The 23,380-nt window shown below is 45.3% G+C and overlaps 1 pseudogene; it reads right to left on the reverse strand.

Moving 5' to 3' along the window:
• Nucleotides 1-862: 862 nt before the first annotated feature.
• LOC135541632 (immunoglobulin-like and fibronectin type III domain-containing protein 1) lies at nucleotides 863-12,706 on the reverse strand (annotated as a pseudogene).
• Between the last annotated feature and the right edge of the window lie 10,674 nt (nucleotides 12,707-23,380).

Below are 23,380 nucleotides of genomic sequence, written 5' to 3' on the forward strand. Positions count from 1 at the left end.
CGGCCACACATTTGCAGTTCTCATGTGAATGTTTATGCCAGTAAACCATGCAAAGGACTAAACTGTGATCTCTCACTCTGCTTGTTTATACAATTTTTTTTCTAGTTCAAATGTACTCAAAAGCCACTGTAAACAAGAACAGCCTTGCACATGCATAATTTAAATTACCAATCATCACGCTTTCCAATACCAGTATTGCACTTTGATGTGAAAAAAACTACAAACACAACACTGTTCTTGACATGCTTTCAGGCTGCTTTTGATTATTAAAGACCATGGTGTTACATTCTTTAATTGTCTCTCCTTAATCCATAGAGTGATACATTGTGTTTTACTGAGTTTCCGAACATATGCAGCACCCAGAATGTAGAATATTATCAAATTAAATGTGATACAGGGAACACTTAACTTGAAAATATACGAATACGTAATTTCTGCACAGAACTACAAAACTTAACAGAAAACAACAGGATTTGTGTTGAGCTATTTGAAAAAAACAAAGGCATGGTTGTCATCTTTTTCATGCTGATCTACTCTGAAAAACAAGAGCACAGTAAGGGACTGTTAATAATTCACATTGTGTTAAATGTATTGGTTTCCGTTTCAAATGGCTCTTAAAACACTAGAAGAAATGAGTTATCTCTCAGTGCACTATTGTAAAGTGGCTGTTCCACTGGATGTCAGAAGGTGAATTCACCAATTTGTAAGTCGCTCTGGATAAGAGCGTCTGCTAAATGACTTAAATGTAAATGTATAAGCATTTCAATGTAGTAGAGCAAAACAGTTTTCTTTTTATATACCATTGACAGTTCGCTTAGTGGAGCACTCTGCCCTGCCAAGGAGGTTCTCTGCAGGTTCTTCTTTACACTCTAGAGTCCTTGGCTCCAACCCTCAGTATGAGCATGGAGCAAACACCATGGGTGTTGGAGATGAGGTTGTTGGTGTTGAGGCTGATATTATTGCGGAACCATGTGACATGGGGTGCTGGGTCCCCTCTCACGGCACAGCTCATGTAGCACTCATAACCTTGTGGAGTGGTGTGCATTTTCAAAGGGACAAGAAACTTGGGAGGTCTAGGTTGCAGGTCTTAGACTGGCATTTCCAGCACAAACTTCTCTGAAAACACAAACACAGAGACGACGTGTACTTTATTAAAGATTAGACATTTCACACATCTGAATTTGGCACACAGGCTGGACAGAAATTATAGCAGTAGAAAATGTAAATGTCTGCTCACCGTTTGCTGGTCCCAAAAAAGTATATTTGATAAAGCTTTAACATGATACAATAATGGTATAATGTTAAAAGCGTTATAAAAGATCACTTTTGTGAGCAGCAAACTATAGAGAAAATAAAATAGACAGCCAGCGTCAAACGTCTGGTTTTATGACCCTATGTCCGGATGACGTGTACATGCCCAAATATGGGCATCCGTCCAGGACATCCTTGCGGGAAGGTGTCACGTGGTTATGGCCATATAAGTGCATCCTGTTCCCACGTGTTAGAGGGTGTGTTATTTAATATCTATATTGCATCTATTCCTTTTAAGTTGTCATGATGATTGATGTGTAGGGACCTGGTTGAACTGGAGGGGGAACCTAGTTTCTTGCCCTTAGGGTTGTTGTCTATGAAGCAGGAATGTCAGGAGAGGGGGATTGTGTTGGCGGCAGATGCATTATAAATAAGACCCAGAACAACACATATGCGGCCCCAGAACACTAAAAAAGATTGTAAAAATAAACATGGATTTTGTGGTCAGCAGTGACCACAAAGCAGTGATGACCCTAACAACGGAAGCAGGACCGTGGCTGAAACATGGAGAAAGGGCCAAGTATAAAGCAACGATATACGATGTGCCAAAAAAGTGGTTTCTTAGTGTGTATAGAACCCAAAACGCAACTGCGCTAAAAGATCAAGTGATGATGTCTAATGGACAGCAATGGGGGTATCAGTTTGATTACCGGGCCTGTAGAGTGAAACTCTATACCGTAGCCAAAGGAGAAGGATATACAGACCAGACTTTAGGAGTGGACTACGGGCTTGAAGACTGGCCGTTTTTTCACAAGGTTGTGTGTCCCGAACAGAGAGTTATCACAAAGTGGTATAGCGTGTTCATGCGCTACGAGACCCATTGGGAAGGTACCCCTGACACCTCAGGAAGAGTATTTCACAGGGTGAAAATACAAAGAAAGAATGGACTTCCATGTGGATTCGTGGAGTTCTATATCAGCAAAGAGGAAACCCGTAACCAAAACATTCATGATGGTGGCCTGACTGGGGATTTTAGGTTGCGCATGCTTATTATTTACATTTACATTTACATTTAAGTCATTTAGCAGACGCTCTTATCCAGAGCGACTTACAAATTGGTGAATTCACCTTCTGACATCCAGTGGAACAGCCACTTTACAATAGTGCATCTAAATCATTAAGGGGGGTGAGAAGGATTACTTATCTTATCCTAGGTATTCCTTGAAGAGGTGGGGTTTCAGGTGTCTCCGGAAGGTGGTGATTGACTCCGCTGTCCTGGCGTCGTGAGGGAGTTTGTTCCACCATTGGGGGCCAGAGCAGCGAACAGTTTTGACTGGGCTGAGCGGGAACTGTACTTCCTCAATGGTAGGGAGGCGAGCAGGCCAGAGGTGGATGAACGCAGTGCCCTTGCTTGGGTGTAGGGCCTGATCAGAGCCTGGAGGTACTGCGGTGCCGTTCCCCTCACAGCTCCGTAGGCAAGCACCATGGTCTTGTAGCGGATGCGAGCTTCAACTGGAAGCCAGTGGAGAGAGCGGAGGAGCGGGGTGACGTGAGAGAACTTGGGAAGGTTGAACACCAGACGGGCTGCGGCGTTCTGGATGAGTTGTAGGGGTTTAATGGCACAGGCAGGGAGCCCAGCCAACAGCGAGTTGCAGTAATCCAGACGGGAGATGACAAGTGCCTGGATTAGGACCTGCGCCGCTTCCTGTGTGAGGCAGGGTCGTACTCTGCGGATGTTGTAGAGCATGAACCTACAGGAACGGGCCACCGCCATGATGTTGGTTGAGAACGACAGGGTGTTGTCCAGGATCACGCCAAGGTTCTTAGCGCTCTGGGAGGACGACACAACGGAGTTGTCAACCGTGATGGCGAGGTCATGGAACGGGCAGTCCTTCCCCGGGAGGAAGAGCAGCTCCGTCTTGCCGAGGTTCAGCTTGAGGTGGTGATCCGTCATCCACACTGATATGTCTGCCAGACATGCAGAGATGCGATTCGCCACCTGGTCATCAGAAGGGGGAAAGGAGAAGATTAATTGTGTGTTGTCTGCATAGCAATGATAGGAGAGACCATGTGAGGTTATGACAGAGCCAAGTGACTTGGTGTATAGCGAGAATAGGAGAGGGCCTAGAACAGAGCCCTGGGGGACACCAGTGGTGAGAGCGCGTGGCGAGGAGACAGATTCTCGCCACGCCACCTGGTAGGAGCGACCTGTCAGGTAGGACGCAATCCAAGCGTGGGCCGCGCCGGAGATGCCCAACTCAGAGAGGGTGGAGAGGAGGATCTGATGGTTCACAGTATCGAAGGCAGCCGATAGGTCTAGAAGGATGAGAGCAGAGGAGAGAGAGTTAGCTTTAGCAGTGCGGAGCGCCTCCGTGATACAGAGAAGAGCAGTCTCAGTTGAATGACTAGTCTTGAAACCTGACTGATTTGGATCAAGAAGGTCATTCTGAGAGAGATAGTGGGAGAGCTGGCCAAGGACGGCACGTTCAAGAGTTTTGGAGAGAAAAGAAAGAAGGGATACTGGTCTGTAGTTGTTGACATCGGAGGGATCGAGTGTAGGTTTTTTCAGAAGGGGTGCAACTCTCGCTCTCTTGAAGACGGAAGGGACGTAGCCAGCGGTCAGGGATGAGTTGATGAGCGAGGTGAGGTAAGGGAGAAGGTCTCCGGAAATGGTCTGGAGAAGAGAGGAGGGGATAGGGTCGAGCGGGCAGGTTGTTGGGCGGCCGGCCGTCACAAGAAGCGAGATTTCATCTGGAGAGAGAGGGGAGAAAGAGGTCAGAGCACAGGGTAGGGCAGTGTGAGCAGAACCAGCGGTGTCGTTTGACTTAGCAAACGAGGATCGGATGTCGTCGACCTTCTTTTCAAAATGGTTGACGAAGTCATCTGCAGAGAGGAGGAGGGGGGAGGGGAGGAGGATTCAGGAGGGAGGAGAAGGTGGCAAAGAGCTTCCTAGGGTTAGAGGCAGATGCTTGGAATTTAGAGTGGTAGAAAGTGGCTTTAGCAGCAGAGACAGAGGAGGAAAATGTAGAGAGGAGGGAGTGAAAGGATGCCAGGTCCGCAGGGAGGCGAGTTTTCCTCCATTTCCGCTCGGCTGCCCGGAGCTCTGTTCTGTGAGCTCGCAATGAGTCATCGAGCCACGGAGCGGGAGGACCGAGCCGGCCTGGAGGATAGGGGACATAGAGAGTCAAAGGATGCAGAAAGGGAAGAGAGGAGGGTTGAGGAGGCAGACTCAGGAGAAAGGTTGGAGAAGGTATTAGCAGAGGGAAGAGATGATAGGATGGAAGAGGAGAGAGTAGCGGGGGAGAGAGAGCGAAGGTTGGGACGGCGCGATACCATCCGAGTAGGGGCAGTGTGGGAAGTGTTGGATGAGAGCGAGAGGGAAAAGGATACAAGGTAGTGGTCGGAGACTTGGAGGGGAGTTGCAATGAGGTTAGTGGAAGAACAGCATCTAGTAAAGATGAGGTCGAGCGTATTGCCTGCCTTGTGAGTAGGGGGGAAGGTGAGAGGGTGAGGTCAAAAGAGGAGAGGAGTGGAAAGAAGGAGGCAGAGAGGAATGAGTCAAAGGTAGACGTGGGGAGGTTAAAGTCGCCCAGGACTGTGAGAGGTGAGCCGTCCTCAGGAAAGGAGCTTATCAAGGCATCAAGCTCATTGATGAACTCTCCGAGGGAACCTGGAGGGCGATAAATGATAAGGATGTTAAGCTTGAAAGGGCTGGTAACTGTGACAGCATGGAATTCAAAGGAGGCGATAGATAGATGGGTAAGGGGAGAGAGAGAAATGACCACTTGGGAGAGATGAGGATCCCGGTGCCACCACCCCGCTGACCAGAAGCTCTCGGGTGTGCGAGAACACGTGGGCGGACGAAGAGAGAGCAGTAGGAGTAGCAGTGTTATCTGTGGTGATCCATGTTTCCGTCAGTGCCAGGAAGTCGAGGGACTGGAGGGAGGCATAGGCTGAGATGAACTCTGCCTTGTTGGCCGCAGATCGGCAGTTCCAGAGGCTACCGGAGACCAGGAACTCCACGTGGGTCGTGCGCGCTGGGACCACCAGATTAGGGTGGCCGCGGCCACGCGGTGTGGAGCGTTTGTATGGTCTGTGCAGAGAGGAGAGAACAGGGATAGATAGACACATAGTTGACAGGGTACAGAAGAGGCTACGCTAATGCAAAGGAGATTGGAATGACAAGTGGACTACACGTCTCGAATGTTCAGAAAGTTAAGCTTACGTAGCAAGAATCTTATAGACTAAAATGAATGAAATGGTACAGTACTGCTGGAGTAGGCTAGCTGGTAGTGGCTGCGATGTAGCTAACCTAGAAAATCGCTCTAGGCTAAACAATTGACTTAGATACAAAGACGGCTATGTAGCTAGCTAGCTACGATCAAACAAAACAAACCGTTGTACTGTAATAGTTACTACAGTGCTGCTATTCGGGGGCTAGCTGGCTAGCTACGTTAAGAGAACGACAATAGCTGGCCAGCTAACCTAGAAAATCGCTCTAGGCTACACAATTGTCTTAGATACAAAGACGGCTATGTAGCTAGCTAGCTACGATCAAACAAAACAAACCGTTGTACTGTAATAGTTACTACAGTGCTGCTATTCGGGGCTAGCTGGCTAGCTACGTTGAAAGACCGACAATAGCTGGCCAGCTAACCTAGAAAATCGCTCTAGACTACACAATTGTCTTAGATACAAAGACGGCTATGTAGCTGGCTAGCTACGATCAAACAAATCAAACCGTTGTACTGTAATGAAGTGAAATGAAAGATGAGATACTACCTGTGGAGCGACGCGGAATGTTGACCGGGTAGTTGGAGTTCAATTCGGTAGAGGTTGGCTAGCTGTTGGCTAGCTAGCTAGCAGCATTTCCTACGTTAAGGACGACAAATAGCTGGCTAGCTAACCTCGGTAAATTAAGATAATCACTCTAAGTCTACACACTCTAAACTGCACAATTATCTTGGATACAAAGACAGCGAAGACAACTATGTAGCTAGCTGACACTACGCTAATCGAGTCGTTCAGTTGAGTGTAATAGTTTCTACAGTGCTAGTGGACAGTGGAGGTTAGCTGGCTGCTTAGCTAGCTGCTGGGCAGATACGTTAGGACGACGAAATACGATAATATGCAATTGTCGTTGATACAAAGACGGCTATGTAGCTAGCTAAGAAGAAATTGCTAAGATAAGACAAATCAAACCGTTGTACTATAACGAAATGTAATGAAATGTAATGAAAAGTTATACTACCTGCGGACCTGCGGACCGAAGTGTAGATGAACTTTTATTATTTTTAAAAGTTGGGATATAATGGAATTGAAAATGTTAGAGTTGTTGTATGCTCTTTTTGTACAGAGCCAACAGCGGCAGAGCATTGTTCGGCTAAGGAAGTGCATAATATATACGATTCCTGAGGATTATGATTCAAAGGAACCTCAAGAAGGTACATCCTCAGATGTGAGGAGGAGCAAAGGGAAGAGACTGTGGTCCTGCAGGTTTATACCTTCGCTGGTCAGAGCACTGGAGTCTATGGGTCTATTCCCAGAGTTTACGGGGTAACCGAGGCTTTCCTACATGAACTGAAGGGGGCGATCTACATCCACGAGGAACTCAAAGAAATCCAACACACCCTGGTGGACGACAACAAATATAGGGAAGCTTTGGTGGCTGATGGGATGACTTTCTGGCTCAATAAACCCCAAGAGACTGAGTGACAGTACATATTTGTTATTTAGATGTAAAGCAATGGGTAACTATATGCATACGATGTTAGAGAATAAATACATGTTTTATTTTGAGAGAACTTAGAAATGTTATGCATCAAATTATTGAAAATAAAGTGAACAATGTATCGTTCTATACAACACACAATACCTGGGCTAATGTGGAGCAAATCATGAATTATGTACGACATACGGGCGAGAGTCTACAATGGACACAACTGGTATCTCATCTTGTGGATGATTCTGAAGAACTAGAAACAACTTTGTCGAAGATTTTACTTTATTAGTTTGAAACACCATTTAATTGTAACATGTATCATTTGTTGTTTATATACTTACATAGCGGATGTGTGTGTTTTAAAAATTCAGCGAAACAAGCCTGTAAATTTAAACCAAATATACAAGGTGTTGCATGCTTGGATCCTTGAGAAAACGGGGACAAGTATCCTGCAATGAATCCTGAATTGTCTGTATACGTAATACTTGATGTTTGCAAAAATAAACAATTCTAAATTCTAAATGAAATGTTGTCATTATTTGAAAGTGGCTAATATACCCCCTCTAACCCTGGGTCTTATTGGGGTAAGGAGCGTTTACAGAGAGCTATAGCCGAAGAAACAGGTAGCCGGTGAAGCGCTGCTCAAGTGAATGAGTGGTTAGCAGAGCAGGATGCTTATACTCTACATAAACCTGTATGAAAACAATTTCCAAGAAATAGAGTTTTTTCTACTCATCCCTTATCCCAATTTCAGGCGGATCTATGTGACATGCAGGCTCTTGCAGATAAAAATGATGGAAATCGCTACATGCTAAAATAGCATTTGTAAGGGTCTTAAAAAATAAGAGCGGGGCAGAGTTGGCTCAGGCCTTTGACTCTATCTTGAAGGAAGGAGGAGCTCCCAAGAAAGTGCAGACTGATGGCGGAAAATAATTTTTTAATAATACTTTTCAGAAACTCATGAAGAAGCACAATATTGTACATTTTGTTACATGCTCGGATTTGAAAGCTTCAGTTGTTGAATACGTTAACAGAACTCTGAAGGAGCGGGTGTAGTGATATTTTACAGCTCACAACACGCATAGATATATCAATATAGTTTAAGATTTAGTGAAGGGGTACAACAACAGCTACTATAAGAGTATACGGATGAAGCCCTCCAAGTTCTCTTCTGAAAACTCTTTTCAAGGCTTTAAAAATCTGTATAATTTATTCCCCCTTCGCCGTAAGAAATAAATTGATTTTAAATTCATAGTGGGGGACGTGGTACGTATATCCAAGTTGAGGGGTGTTTTCGACAAAAAATATGAGCAAGGTTACAGCGATGAGGTGTTCACCGTTATTGAATGTCAACCGTGCATACCCCCTGTCTACAAGTTAAAAGATTATGACGGGGAGCTTATAGAGGGATCTTTTTATGAGAAGGAATTACAGAAGGTACAGTTGGGTAAAGATAAAGTCTTTCACGTGGGGGAGATTCTAGATCAAAAGAGAGAAGGGTAAAAAATGGGTGCTGGTTCGCTGGAAAAACTGGCCCCAAAAGTTCAACAGTTGGGTATTAGAGCACGATGTGTTGGAGGCATCGGGGGTTAACTTAAACCGTCATGCATGATAAATACAACCTCATTTGCGTGTACACAGGAGTGCATCAAGGAACACAGCGGTTTCTACCTGACTCTCCCCAGTAATGCATCTGCACATACAGTGCCTTGCGAAAGTATTCGGCCCCCTTGAACTTTGCGACCTTTTGCCACATTTCAGCATTCAAACATAAAGATATAAAACTGTATTTTTTTGTGAAGAATCAACAACAAGTGGGACACAATCATGAAGTGGAACGACATTTATTGGATATTTCAAACTTTTTTAAATAATCAAAAACTGAAAAATTGGGCGTGCAAAATTATTATTATTAGCTGTTGCGCATGCAAAACTCTGCTGGCACCCAGCCATCCACTGACGCGATGTGATCGTTCGCGCTCATTTTTCAGAATAAAAGCCTGAAACTATGTCTAAAGACTGTTCACACATGTGGAAGCCATATGGAAAGGAATCTGGTTGATGTCCCTTTAAATGGAGGGAAGGCATGCAATGGAACAGGGAGATTTGTTTCTCTTAGGCACTTCCTTGTTGGATTTTCCTCAGGTTTTCACCTGCAATATCAGATCTGTTATACTCACAGACAATATTTTGACATTTTTGAAACTGTATCCTAATCTGACAATTATATGCAGATTCTGGGCCTGAGAAATAGGCAGTTTCATTTGGGTATGTTTTTCATCCTAACATCAAAATACTGCCCCCTACACTCAGCAGGTTAATATAGGGTGCACACTTTTTGTTTTTAATGTATAAATATTCTTATGGATTTTATTATTGGACTTCCGTCGACAATAGTGTGAGGACGGATACCCTACAAACATTAGATAATGTAAACATATATTTATCTGATATATATATACATTTTAAATTATAAGAATACGTAAATATGACATATTACCTAAAAAAATCGTTGTCCCCGGTTTTAAAAAACATATAACTCCTGTTTAATATTACAATAATATCCATACAATACATAACGCCTTCAAATCTAATATATTATTTTCACTAACTCACCTTCAGAAAGCCCCATTAGGACGGATTCACAGATGTTCTTTTAGCTGTTCTGAACTGCTGGCCTTGTCTGGACTTGCGCTTTTGCCTTTCGTACAGAGGGGATAGTATCTGTTGTCACTCGCTCCGCGGTCGTGGCTCAAAGGAGAGATATTCTGTAATGATCTTACAGAGCGGGGGTGCCGTTTTTCGGGCGGCATCCTGTATGCAAAAAATTGCCATAGAGTACCTCTGAATGTTTAGAGACCCCAAAACCGCAGGTGGTTGTCTCGACATATTCTCTGCCGGTATTTCCTTTTGATTTGCTACACCCTCATGGGTAGCAGTTTGGGGGGTGTCCGATATAAATTTATAGACCTGGATGGGAGGCCGTTTTGTATATGCGCTGATTATAAATGAATATATGTTTTAAACCGTAGGAGGTTGTCTCGACAAGATATATTCTGCCGGGGTTGTTTGACTTTTTAGCCTCCCACGTCCTTGGGGGTGAGATAAATTCGTATTAGAAAGGCATGTGTGTTAATCAATCGAAAGTGCCAAGCCCTTTTGAAGAAACGCACACACAATCCTAAACACCCCCACCCCCTTTTTGTTTTGAAACACACACACACACACATACATTCCCTCATACGCAAACACCCCCCACGCACGCACACACACACCCACCCTGTGCACGCACAAAATCCTTTTTCTCCAGGACATGCATGATGATAGAGCTAAAAGACAGAGCCCCTTTATTAAAGGTGAGATACCTCTTTAAAATAATTTATTTAATTCATAATATTTAGTACAGACCTTTTTAAACATGCTATAATTATTTAAACATTTTTACTATTCCTTTATTACAGATAAAGGGGCAGTCTACAGGTTTATACACCCGTCAGTTTCCAATTCACCATCGTCAAGACCGACTCTCTTGTTCGCAGGATATCCCACACACGCTCCGTCAAGGCTCCGTAGGTTTTCACTCCAGGGATAGATCAAACGTCTGGCATGTAAACCCTGGGTATGTCTTCAGGATAGAAGTGGCCAGCGCTGTAATTGTTCACGATTTTTGAAAAGACTGTCCAGCTTATTCATCAGGGTTATGAATACAGGGTAAACAATCCATTTAAAGCTAAACACTGGCATTAAAAAGTTTACATCCTTGCAGGCTTTGGAAAATACATATGAACAGACAGACTTCGTCGCATTCGTACTATCAAATTGTTCACATGCTAAAAGCGTCACTTTGGAGTTGGGGCTATACACCATTGAAGAGATCCTTATGGCTTTCAAATCACTGCGCCCGCACACAAGCTCTTCCAATGCATAGCCAGGCAGGTTTGAACCACTCAGTGCCTGTTCAATTTGACAGAGCGCTAGCCGTATCATAAGTCATTCTCTTATACGCAGCGCAGGAGAAAAACTTCCGGGTTGTGCATGATAAAGGGGCTTGGGACCACTGTCTGTGAAAATCTTCACAGTTGAATCCTCAGGTTGGAACATGTAAGCCATATGTCCATTACTCGTATCCAAAACTCCTTTAAAACATTCAGTGGCCTCATAAAACTTCCCGGTGCCTTTATCATTGGGTTCGTGACAAGAGACACATAGCACCCCGATAATTGGCCTTTGAGACATCATTCTCTGTTTAATGTTCTGGGTGTTTTATTTTTAAAATTTTGTTTAGTGTTCTGGGTCTTGTTTATAATGCGTCTGCCGCCAACACAATCCCCCCCCCCCGCCGGACATTCCTTTTTCATAGACAACAACCCAAAGGGCAATAAAATAGGTGGGGTGTGGGGCCATCCTCTTTGAAATGTTCAAACACACCCCCCCAGGTTCAGCCAGGTCCCTACACATCAATCATCATGACAACTTCAAAGGAATAGATGCAATAAGGATAATACATCCTCTAATACGTGACAACAGGATGCACTTATATGGCCACAACTACCTGACACCTTCCCGCAAGGATGTCGTGGCCGGATGCCCATATTTGGGCATGTATGCGTCATCCAGACATAGGGTCATGAGACTCCAGTCTCATGCCTTTCAAAGCACATGGACACTGCAAGGACTGGCCCAGAATTCACAATGAAGAGTGACACAAACAGATTTTACAAACCTCTTTTGCCTGTGATTTCCCATTTTAGTGATTCAGAGGGTTTAGAAGAGCCCATGTCAATTTTAGCACACAGAACTGGTACTCTCTGCCAGGCATGATGTTACAGGCTGTGAACCTGTTGTTAAATATGCGGTCTGCCACTGTGTGCCATGTTCTCTTGCTTGAGTCTCGCTTAGACACCAGGTAATGCAGCCTGTCTTCCCTCTTCTCAACAGGAGATGGCGTCCAGGAGACGGTCACTGTGCCCTGTACGTTCTCATCTACCTCCACAGGACCGCTAGGCTTGGGCTCATCTAGATCGTACCACAAATAATTGTGTGATTAATGATCAACACTGGATCGCAACTGCTTTAAACTTGGTTGTTTACAGAACCAATGTCAGCCGTTTTTGTCAGCATCTCACCTGTGACTCTGGTCTCAATGCAGAATGTCTCTTGGCCAACGATATTATTGATGAGAATGGTGTAGATTCCTGTATCTGAGTGCTCTGAAGATCGAAAGTTGGGATCCCCTTCAGCATTGCTGATGGTCACCCGTTTGGACACAGGTAGAGTGGTTCCTCCTTTAAAAGTTGTGAGCTTGCACCTTGGGACTTAGAGGTACCTAGCGGCACGGCTTCATTGCTCCAGACAACCACAAGTGGGAGTTAGAGCACTCATTAAGCATTTGGGTCTCAAGGTTTTTATATGACCAATCATATTGAGTTGTTCCAATGACGAATTAGTTAGCTAACTATTTATTTGCTTATTGTGTTGTGGAGGATAAAAATAACTGTATGCCTATAGATGTGTAGCTAGCTACAGTGTGTAGCCAATCTGTGTATGGACCCTTAAACATTCGGTTCTGAACTAATATTCATACCAATCTATGAACCTCAGCTATCATATTTGTTGCAACAACTGTAAGTTTGAATGGCATTAATAAAGCCTATGGATAGAGTAGAGTATAATAACTTTATTGTGCCAAGGATGCAAGTCCTATATTCATATACTGTAGTTATTACCACGCATGAGGTTCCCACATTGTAGACTGTACATTGAATATATTCACTGATCATGTATTCTTCCTTGGCAAATAAAGGTGTGGTTCAGGTATGAATCTCTGAGACATTCTTTTTCAGTCATTTCAAACTCCATTGATTGAATGAGGCTGTGTATGCATGTATGTATTACAATTATACACTTCAACAGTGTTTACCACTCCTGCTCTTGGGACATCAATGATTACACATAGTAACTATGCAATAGAAAAAAACATGTTTAAGTAAAGGCCGATTTGTATTTTTTATATATACAGAAAACAAAAATATGCATATCTAACTCCCTACATCTGCATTAATCTGAGGACACAGTTTAGTATTTCAATGAGATACTTAATTTCAACCAGTGGAGAATGTGAAAGACTTTATTGAAAGAAGCTCATTATCCAGGTGTTATAAATGCATAATACATGCATTTTAATTATGATAATTATATTATAAATACAATCTGTACTTCAATGCACATATGGTGTGCATTAGAAATCGAGGAAGAAAGACGAGGTGGGAAGAGAGGTGTAGAACACAGAAAGGGAACGCAGTAAGAACAGGGGAAGAAAGCATATGATTAATGAATTACAGTGCTACCCTAATATTCTCTCAGTTTATCACAATTGCGGTGTCTCCTAATCAGCCTTGGGCCCCCAGTTGGCCCGAAGGTTATCTTAAGAGCGGGTGAGGTGGTGATGACGGGACTGGCTTCCTCTCTCACATCAAAACATACCTGCAGATGAGACGCAGATGGGTAGAGAGAGAGCATGATTAAGCCTTTTTTTTAAATTCTAACACATTGTCATCATAATCATCAGGAGGTGAAATGCAAAACTGACCTTGGATTATTAACTCTGGGACTACTACATCTCTGTCTGTATTTCAATGTAAAGCATCTCTTTAATAATGCTTCCTGTTGACATGACCAAGTGACATTGCACCTATGATCATGCTGTGCCCTCTGTGTCAGCCAGTTCAGATGCGGGAGGGGTTCACCAAAACAGCTGATATAACCTAGAGGATTTAGGGAGAAGGGGGAGAGGGAAGAAGTGAAGAAGAGAGACTATTGTGTGTGTGTGTGTGTGTGTGTGTGTGTGTGGTCTCACTGTGGCTACAAAGTAATTTATGCTGAAAAACAGACATGAGGACAAACAATAGAAGATAATGTCAATAGAAGATACTGTATGTGACGCAGACACCTATCGGAGTGTACTTTCTACTTTTAAACTCAGACAAAACAGAGATGCTTGTTCTAGGTCCCAAGAAACATAGAGATCTTCTGTTGAATCTGACAATTAATCTTAATGGTTGTACAGTCGTCTCAAATAAAACTGTGAAGGACCTCGGCGTTACTCTGGACCCTGATCTCTCTTTTGAAGAACATATCAAGACCATTTCAAGGACAGCTTTTTTCCATCTACGTAACATTGCAAAAATCAGAAACTTTCTGTCCAAAAATGATGCAGAAAAATTCATTCATGCTTTTGTCACTTCTAGGTTAGACAACTGCAATGCTCTACTTTCCGGTAACCCGGATAAAGCACTAAATAAACTTCAGTTAGTGCTAAATACGGCTGCTAGAATCCTGACTAGAACCAAAAAATTTGATCATATTACTCCAGTGTAAGCCTCTCTACACTGGCTTCCTGTCAAAGCAAGGGCTGATTTCAAGGTTTTACTGCTAACCTACAAAGCATTACATGGGCTTGCTCCTACCTATCTCTCTGATGTGGTCCTGCCGTACATACCTACACGTACGCTACGGTCACAAGACGCAGGCCTCCTAATTGTCCCTAGAATTTCTAAGCAAACAGCTGGAGGCAGGGCTTTCTCCTATAGAGCTCCATTTTTATGGAACGGTCTGCCTACCCATGTCAGAGACGCAAACTCAGTCTCAACCTTTAAGTTTTTACTGAAGACTCATCTCTTCAGTGGGTCATATGATTGAGTGTAGTCTGGCCCAGGAGTGGGAAGGTGAACGGAAAGGCTCTGGAGCAACGAACCACCCTTGCAGTCTCTGCCTGGCCGGTTCACCTCTTTCCACTGGGATTCTCTGCCTCTAACCCTATTACAGGGGCTGAGTCACTGGCTTACTGGGGCTCTCTCATGCCGTCCTTGGAAGGGGTGTGTCACCTGAGTGGGTTGATTCACTGATGTGGTCATCCTGTCTGGGTTGGCGCTCCCCCTTGGGTTGTGCCGTGGCGGAGATCTTTGTGGGCTATACTCAGCCTTGTCTCAAGATGGTAAGTTGGTGGTTGAAGATATCCCTCTAGTGGTGTGGGGGCTGTGCTTTGGTAAAGTGGGTGGGGTTATATCCTTCCTGTTTGGCCCTGTCTGGGGGTGTCCTCGGATGGGGCCACAGTGTCTCCTGACCCCTCCTGTCTCAGCCTCCAGTATTTATGCTGCAGTAGTTTATGTGTCGGGTGGCTAGGGTCAGTTTGTTATATCTGGAGTACTTCTCCTGTCCTATTCGGTGTCCTGTGTGAATCTAAGTGTGCGTTCTCTAATTCTCTCCTTCTCTCTTTCTTTCTCTCTCTCGGAGGACCTGAGCCCTAGGACCATGCCCCAGGACTACCTGACATGATGACTCCTTGCTGTCCCCAGTCCACCTGGCCGTGCTGCTGCTCCAGTTTCAACTGTTCTGCCTTATTATTATTCGAACATGCTGGTCATTTATGAACATTTGAACATCTTGGCCATGTTCTGATATAATCTCCACCCGGCACAGCCAGAAGAGGACTGGCCACCCAACATAGCCTGGTTCCTCTCTAGGTTTCTTCCTAGGTTTTGGCCTTTCTAGGGAGTTTTTCCTAGCCACCGTGCTTCTACACCTGCATTGCTTGCTGTTTGGGGTTTTAGGCTGGATTTCTGTACAGCACTTTGAGATATCAGCTGATGTACGAAATACATTTGATTTGATTTGATTTACCTGAAACGTTAAAATATAGAGGGCTATGTGTCTCACCACTTGGATGTTGCAAGGCTATGACTTGGCAGCAACAGAGAGCAACAGATGGTCCAGTGAAAATGGCTGTGTTTATGTGGTGTAAATCTGAAAATTAGCAGCTGACATCTTAAGTTCTTCTTTATTAATCCATGTGAGACAGGTTCTATGTACAACAAGACAGGCAGAGATGAAGAGAGAAAAATAACACATAACAGTTTAATTACCTCTGGTTATGGACACCTTTGCCAGCAATAAAGCTTGCACAGCCTGTTCCTCAGACAGTGAACATCTGGCAATATCTACATTTTCGACCCCTTGATCAGCTCGCTCTCTAAAAGTAAAAAAAAAATATTTTTTGTAGATATGAAAACAATAACTGAGATGTGACCATTCAATCTAAAGCAGCAGATGTCATTTTCAGGATAAGTCAACACAGCATGTAACAGTTGGACGGAAGAACGCCCAGTGTGTCACGTAATGACCTTAGCGAGCTTTTTATGTCTCTATTTTGGTTTGGTCAGGGTGTGATTGCGGTATGCATTCTATGTTCAGTTTTCTATGATTTGGTATTTCTTTGTTTTGGCCGGGTATGGTTCTCAATCAGGGACAGCTGTCTATCAATGTCTCTGATTGGGAACCATACTTAAGTAGCCTTTTCCCACCTGTGTTTTGTGGGTAGTTTTCTGTTTCGTGTTCAGCACCTGACAGGACTGTTTCAGTTTCTTTTATCACTTTGTTATTTTGTTCTAGTGTTCAGTGTTAATAAAAATCATGAACGCTTACAACGCTGCGCTTTGGTCCGATCCTTCTTCATCAGACGACCATTACAGAACTACCCACCACAAGCGGACCAAGCAGCATGGTATGGAGGAGGAGATAGACATGGGAGGAGAAAGTAAACGGAAAGGAACCCTGGAGCTAGGCTGGGGAATATCGCCGTCCAAAAGAGGAACTGGAGGCAGCTAAAGCTGAGAGGCGGCAATATGAGGCAAGTCAGCGACGCATGCATGAGAGGCAGCCTCCCAAAAACATTTTTTGGGGGGGACACACGGGGAGATTGGCAGAGTCAGGCTATAGACCTGAGCCAACTCCCCGTGATTACCGGAAACAGCGTGGTACTGGTCAGGCACCGTGTTATACGGTGATGCGCAGTGTCTCAAGTGCGCTATATGCCAGCCCTCCGCATGTGCCATGTGAGAGTGGGCATCCAGCCAGGACAGATTGTGGCAGCTCAGCGCGCTTGGTCTCCGGTGCGCTGTTTCGGCCCAGGGTATCCTGCGCGGCTCTGCGCACTGTGTCACCAGTGCGATGGGACTGTTCAGTGCGTCATATGCCTGCGCTCTGCCTGTGCCGGACTAAAGTGGGTATTCAGCCAAGTGGAGAGGTGCAATTGTCAAGCACTAGATCTCCAGTGCTCCCCTACAGCCCGGTTCATCCTGTGCCTCTAAGGACCAGGCTTTGTGTAGGTCTCCCAAGCCTTGTAGCAGCCCCATGCACCAGGCTGTCTCTGAGTCTCCTCCCTCCAGTGACGGTGTCCAGTCCGGAGCCTCCAGAGTCGCCCTCCAGTCCTGAGCCTCCAGCAACGCCCTCGAAGTCCGGAGCCCCCAGAGTCGCCCTCCAGTCCGGAGCCTCCAGCAATGCCCTCCAGTCCGGATCCTCCAACAAGGGTGCCCAGCTCGGGGCACACAGCAAGGGTGCCCAGTCCGGGGTCCGCAGCGAGGGTGCCCAGTCCGGGGCCCGCAGCGAGGGTCCCCAGTCCGGGGCCCGCAGCGAGGGTCCCCAGTCCAGGGCCCGCAGCGAGGGTCCCCGCACTAAATAAAAATAATGAACGCCTACCACGCTGCGCTTTGGTCCGATCCTTCTTCATTACATTTACATTTAAGTCATTTAGCAGACGCTCTTATCCAGAGTGACTTACAAATTGGTGAATTCACCTTCTGACATCCAGTGGAACAGCCACTTTACAATAGTGCATCTAAATCATTAAGGGGGGGTGAGAAGGACTACTTATCCTATCCTAGGTATTCCTTGAAAAGGTGGGGTTTCAGGTGTCTCCGGAAGGTGGTGATTGACTCCGCTGTCCTGGCGTCGTGAGGGAGTTTGTTCCACCATTGGGGGGCCAGAGCAGCGAACAGTTTTGACTGGGCTGAGCGGGAACTGTACTTCCTCAGTGGTAGGGAGGCGAGCAGGCCAGAGGTGGATGAACGCAGTGCCCTTGCTTGGGTGTAGGGCCTGATCAGAGCCTGGAGGTACTGCGGTGCCGTTCCCCTCACAGCTCCGTAGGCAAGCACCATGGTCTTGTAGCGGATGCGAGCTTCAACTGGAAGCCAGTGGAGAGAGCGGAGGAGCGGGGTGACGTGAGAGAACTTGGGAAGGTTGAACACCAGACGGGCTGCGGCGTTCTGGATGAGTTGTAGGGGTTTAATGGCACAGGCAGGGAGCCCAGCCAACAGCGAGTTGCAGTAATCCAGACGGGGGATGACAAGTGCCTGGATTAGGACCTGCGCCGCTTCCTGTGTGAGGCAGGGTCGTACTCTGCGGATGTTGTAGAGCATGAACCTACAGGAACGGGCCACCGCCATGATGTTGGTTGAGAACGACAGGGTGTTGTCCAGGATCACGCCAAGGTTCTTAGCGCTCTGGGAGGAGGACACAATGGAGTTGTCAACCGTGATGGCGAGATCATGGAACGGGCAGTCCTTCCCCGGGAGGAAGAGCAGCTCCGTCTTGCCGAGGTTCAGCTTGAGGTGGTGATCCGTCATCCACACTGATATGTCTGCCAGACATGCAGAGATGCGATTCGCCACCTGGTCATCAGAAGGGGGAAAGGAGAAGATTAATTGTGTGTCGTCTGCATAGCAATGATAGGAGAGACCATGTGAGGTTATGACAGAGCCAAGTGACTTGGTGTATAGCGAGAATAGGAGAGGGCCTAGAACAGAGCCCTGGGGACACCAGTGGTGAGAGCGCGTGGCGAGGAGACAGATTCTCGCCACGCCACCTGGTAGGAGCGACCTGTCAGGTAGGACGCAATCAAGCGTGGGCCGCGCCGGAGATGCCCAACTCGGAGAGGGTGGAGAGGAGGATCTGATGGTTCACAGTATCGAAGGCAGCCGATAGGTCTAGAAGGATGAGAGCAGAGGAGAGAGTTAGCTTTAGCAGTGCGGAGCGCCTCCGTGATACAGAGAAGAGCAGTCTCAGTTGAATGACTAGTCTTGAAACCTGACTGATTTGGATCAAGAAGGTCATTCTGAGAGAGATAGCGGGAGAGCTGGCCAAGGACGGCACGTTCAAGAGTTTTGGAGAGAAAAGAAAGAAGGGATACTGGTCTGTAGTTGTTGACATCGGAGGGATCGAGTGTAGGTTTTTTCAGAAGGGGTGCAACTCTCGCTCTCTTGAAGACGGAAGGGACGTAGCCAGCGGTCAGGGATGAGTTGATGAGCGAGGTGAGGTAAGGAGAAGGTCTCCGGAAATGGTCTGGAGAAGAGAGGAGGGGATAGGGTCGAGCGGGCAGGTTGTTGGGCGGCCGGCCGTCACAAGAAGCGAGATTTCATCTGGAGAGAGAGGGGAGAAAGAGGTCAGAGCACAGGGTAGGGCAGTGTGAGCAGAACCAGCGGTGTCGTTTGACTTAGCAAACGAGGATCGGATGTCGTCGACCTTCTTTTCAAAATGGTTGACGAAGTCATCTGCAGAGAGGGAGGAGGGGGGAGGGGGAGGAGGATTCAGGAGGGAGGAGAAGGTGGCAAAGAGCTTCCTAGGGTTAGAGGCAGATGCTTGGAATTTAGAGTGGTAGAAAGTGGCTTTAGCAGCAGAGACAGAGGAGGAAAATGTAGAGAGGAGGGAGTGAAAGGATGCCAGGTCCGCAGGAGGCGAGTTTTCCTCCATTTCCGCTCGGCTGCCCGGAGCTCTGTTCTGTGAGCTCGCAATGAGTCATCGAGCCACGGAGCGGGAGGGGAGGACCGAGCCGGCCTGGAGGATAGGGGACATAGAGAGTCAAAGGATGCAGAAAGGGAAGAGAGGAGGGTTGAGGAGGCAGAATCAGGAGATAGGTTGGAGAAGGTATGAGCAGAGGGAAGAGATGATAGGATGGAAGAGGAGAGAGTAGCGGGGGAGAGAGAGCGAAGGTTGGGACGGCGCGATACCATCCGAGTAGGGGCAGTGTGGGAAGTGTTGGATGAGAGCGAGAGGGAAAAGGATACAAGGTAGTGGTCGGAGACTTGGAGGGGAGTTGCAATGAGGTTAGTGTTGCTTACCTGAGATGCCATCATCACACAGTCCTTCTTCGTAGGTGTCTGCTATGACTTCCTTTGTGTCGGAAAAAATTTGCTTTCAGAACAATTATTTTTGATTGAAAATAAAAAAAGTTTTGCTCTTGGCAAAAAGACACAAATGTACCGTCATAGCATATAACAATTTGCCTGTGAATAACCACACCTTCATACAAACACACCTACTGTATGCAGAATTCACAACCGAAGATGCTGCCTTTTCCTGCCAGCACGCCCACAAGCAAGCCACTCAGTCGTAGAATGATGACTCGTGGAAGAGGGAAAGGAACGAGATTGGAACAACAACAACTTTGGGAGGGGGGTTAATAGCTGAACTATTCAAACGAGCAATGACTTGCAGTAACACATATAGGTGTTTATATGTCTACGCTTGCCTGGATTGGTTCTCAATCAGAGGCAGCTGTTTATCATTGTCTCTGATGGGGAACCATATTTAGGTAGCCATATGCCTTGGTTATTTTGTGGGTTGTTATTCTATGTTTACTTGCCTGTTTGCACTCTAGTCATATAGCTTCACGGGTCGTTTTGTTCAGTTTTGTTCAGTGTTCATTCTTTTCATTAATAGAGTTATGTACACTTTCACGCTGCGCCTTGGTCTCCTCATTATGACGACCATGACAGAGAATGATTTATTTCAGCTTAAATTTATTTCATCACATTCCCAGTGGGTCAGACGTTTACATACACTGAATTAGTATTTGGTAGCATTGCCTAAAATTGTTTAACTTGCGTCAAACATTTCGCGTAGCCTTCCACAAGCTTGCCACAGTAAATTTGGCGAATTTTGGCCCATTCATCTTGACAGAGCTGGTGTAACTGTGTCAGGTTTAAAGGCATCCTTGCTCTCACACGCTTTTTCAGTTCTGCCCACAAATGTTCTTCAGGATTGAGGTCAGGGCTTTGTGATGGCCACTCCACTCCACCTTGACTTTGTTGTCTTTAAGGCATTTTTCCACGACTTTGGAAGTATGCTTGGGGTCATTGTCCATTTGGAAGACCCATTTGCGACCAAGCTTTGACTTCCTGACTGATGTCTTGAGATGTTGCTTCAATATATCCACATAATGTTCCGTCCTCATGATGCCATCTATTTTGAGGTCTTGGCTGATTGTTTAATTTTTTCCCATGAAGTCAAGCAAATACTAGGTTTGAAGGTAGGCCTTGAAATACATCCACAGTTGCACCTCCAATTGACTCAAATTATGTCAATTAGCCTATCAGAAACTTCTAAAGCAATGCCACCATTTTCTGGAATTCTCAAAGCTGTTTAAAGGCACAGTCAACTTAATGTATGTAAACTTCTGACCCGGTATACAGTGAATTATAAGTGAAATATTTTGGCTGTAAACAATTGTTGGAAAAAGTATTTGTGTCATGCACAAAGTAGATGTCCAAACCGACTTGCTAAAACTATAGTTTATTAACAAGAAATTTGTGGAGAAGTTGACAAATGAGCTTTAATGACTCCAACCTAAGTGTATGTAAACTTCTGACTTAAACTTAAACTTCCGACAACTGTTGCTCAATATTTGAATTATTTATTTTAGTCAGTGTAGCTCATCTTCATCAAGGGTGTCAATAACTGTGGACCCCACTGTACCTGGATGAAGTTTCTTACTGTAAGTGGATGCTGTTGTTTTCACTGATTTTTTTATAATGTTTTATAAGAAGCATAAAAGCAACCACAATTCTGGTAACAAAAATAGCCATAACATGATTACGAAAATAACAATGAACAATGAATCTAACAATAAAATTATGGACGACAGCAGCAGAAAATAAAGCCCTCGAGGCTTAAGAATAACAACAATTATGTAATGAACACACAAAAACAGGTATCTCAGTTTGTGTATATCCTTCTAATTCTTTCTAATTCCAGTCACTGTACTCATAATATGCAGGAGAACGATCGCCTTATGGTGAGGATAGCTGTGCTGCAAGCCCAACTTCAGATGCAATCATTAGGCAAGGGTAATTTAAGTGTAGGAAAGGATGAAACAGCGTCTGTGCCGCCAATAAGTACAGAGATAGTATAAATCCCCTCGCAGTACCCTCAGCCAGATAATTTTCTCATGGCTTCTGGAAGGAAATGCTGTAGGAATGTTGAACCGGTATCGCTCATTCAGCAGACAGAAACTTTCAAACAGTTTTCCCCATTCAGTAATGAATCTGAGTCAGAGGCCGAGTCTTCTCTGGTTTCTCCTCCACCTGTTACGGTGTCTGAGACGCCGAAGCCTCCCACCATTAGCTCTGACAATTTGAAAACCCTGGTCATTGGCAACTCCATTACCCTCAGTATTAGACTTAAAAAGTATCATCCAGCTATCATACACTGTTTACCAGGGGGCAGGGCTACCGACATGCTGGCTAAAGCTGGCGAGTGTAGAGAGTATAGGGATATTGTTTTCTATGTCGGCACCGACGATGTTAGGATGAAACAGTCAGAGGTCACCAAACGCAACATAGCTTCAGTGTGTAAATTAGCTAGAAAGATGTGCCAGCATTGAGTAATTGTCTCTGGCCCCCTCCCAATTAGTGGGAGTGATGAGCTCTACAGCAGTCTCACAACTCAATCGCTGGTTGAAAACTGTTTTCTACCACTCCCCCAAAAAATAAATTTGTAGATAATTGGCCCTTTATCTGGGACCCACAAACAGGACCAAGCCTGGCCTGCTGAGGAGTGACGGACTCCATCCTAGCTGGAAGGGTGCTAGCATCTTATCTATGAACATAGACAAGGCTCTAACTCCTCTAGCTCCACAATGCGATAGGGTACAGGCCAGGCAGCAAACTGTTAGCCAGCGTGCCAGCTTAGTGGAGTCTGCCACTGGCACAGTCAGTGTTGTCAGCTCAGTTATCCCCATTGAGACCGTGTCTGAGCCTCGACATGATGGTGTTTGCTTTAACAATCTCACTGGAATAAAGACCTCCTCCATTCCTGTCATTATTGAAAGAGATTGCGATATCTCACTTCTCAAAATAGGGCTACTTAATGTTAGATCTCTCACTTCCAAGGCAGTTATAGTCAATGAACTAATCACTGATTATAATCTTGATGTGATTGGCCTGACTGAAACATGGCTTAATTAAGCCTGAAGAATTTACTGTGTTAAGAAATGAGGCCTCTCCTCCCTCCTGGTTACACTAGTGACCATATACCTCTCACATCCTGCAAAGGCAGAGGTGTTGCTAACATTTAAAATAGCAAATTTCAATCTTTTTTTAAGGTCTAGGAGCGCGAGGACAGATGCAGAGCCTTGGTCTGATGCCATTAAAAAGTAATTTACAACTTTCCCAAGTGCAGTCTCAGTGCTATGATGGGGTCTAAACCCAGACTTAGTAATTTTGTATACATTGTTTGTCTTCAGGAAGGCAGTGAGTTGCTGTGCAACAGCTTTTTCCCAAATAATTGAGAGGAATT

The sequence above is a fragment of the Oncorhynchus masou genome, chromosome 6, assembly GCF_036934945.1.
Source record: "Oncorhynchus masou masou isolate Uvic2021 chromosome 6, UVic_Omas_1.1, whole genome shotgun sequence".
NCBI classification, from domain to species: Eukaryota; Metazoa; Chordata; class Actinopteri; order Salmoniformes; family Salmonidae; genus Oncorhynchus; species Oncorhynchus masou.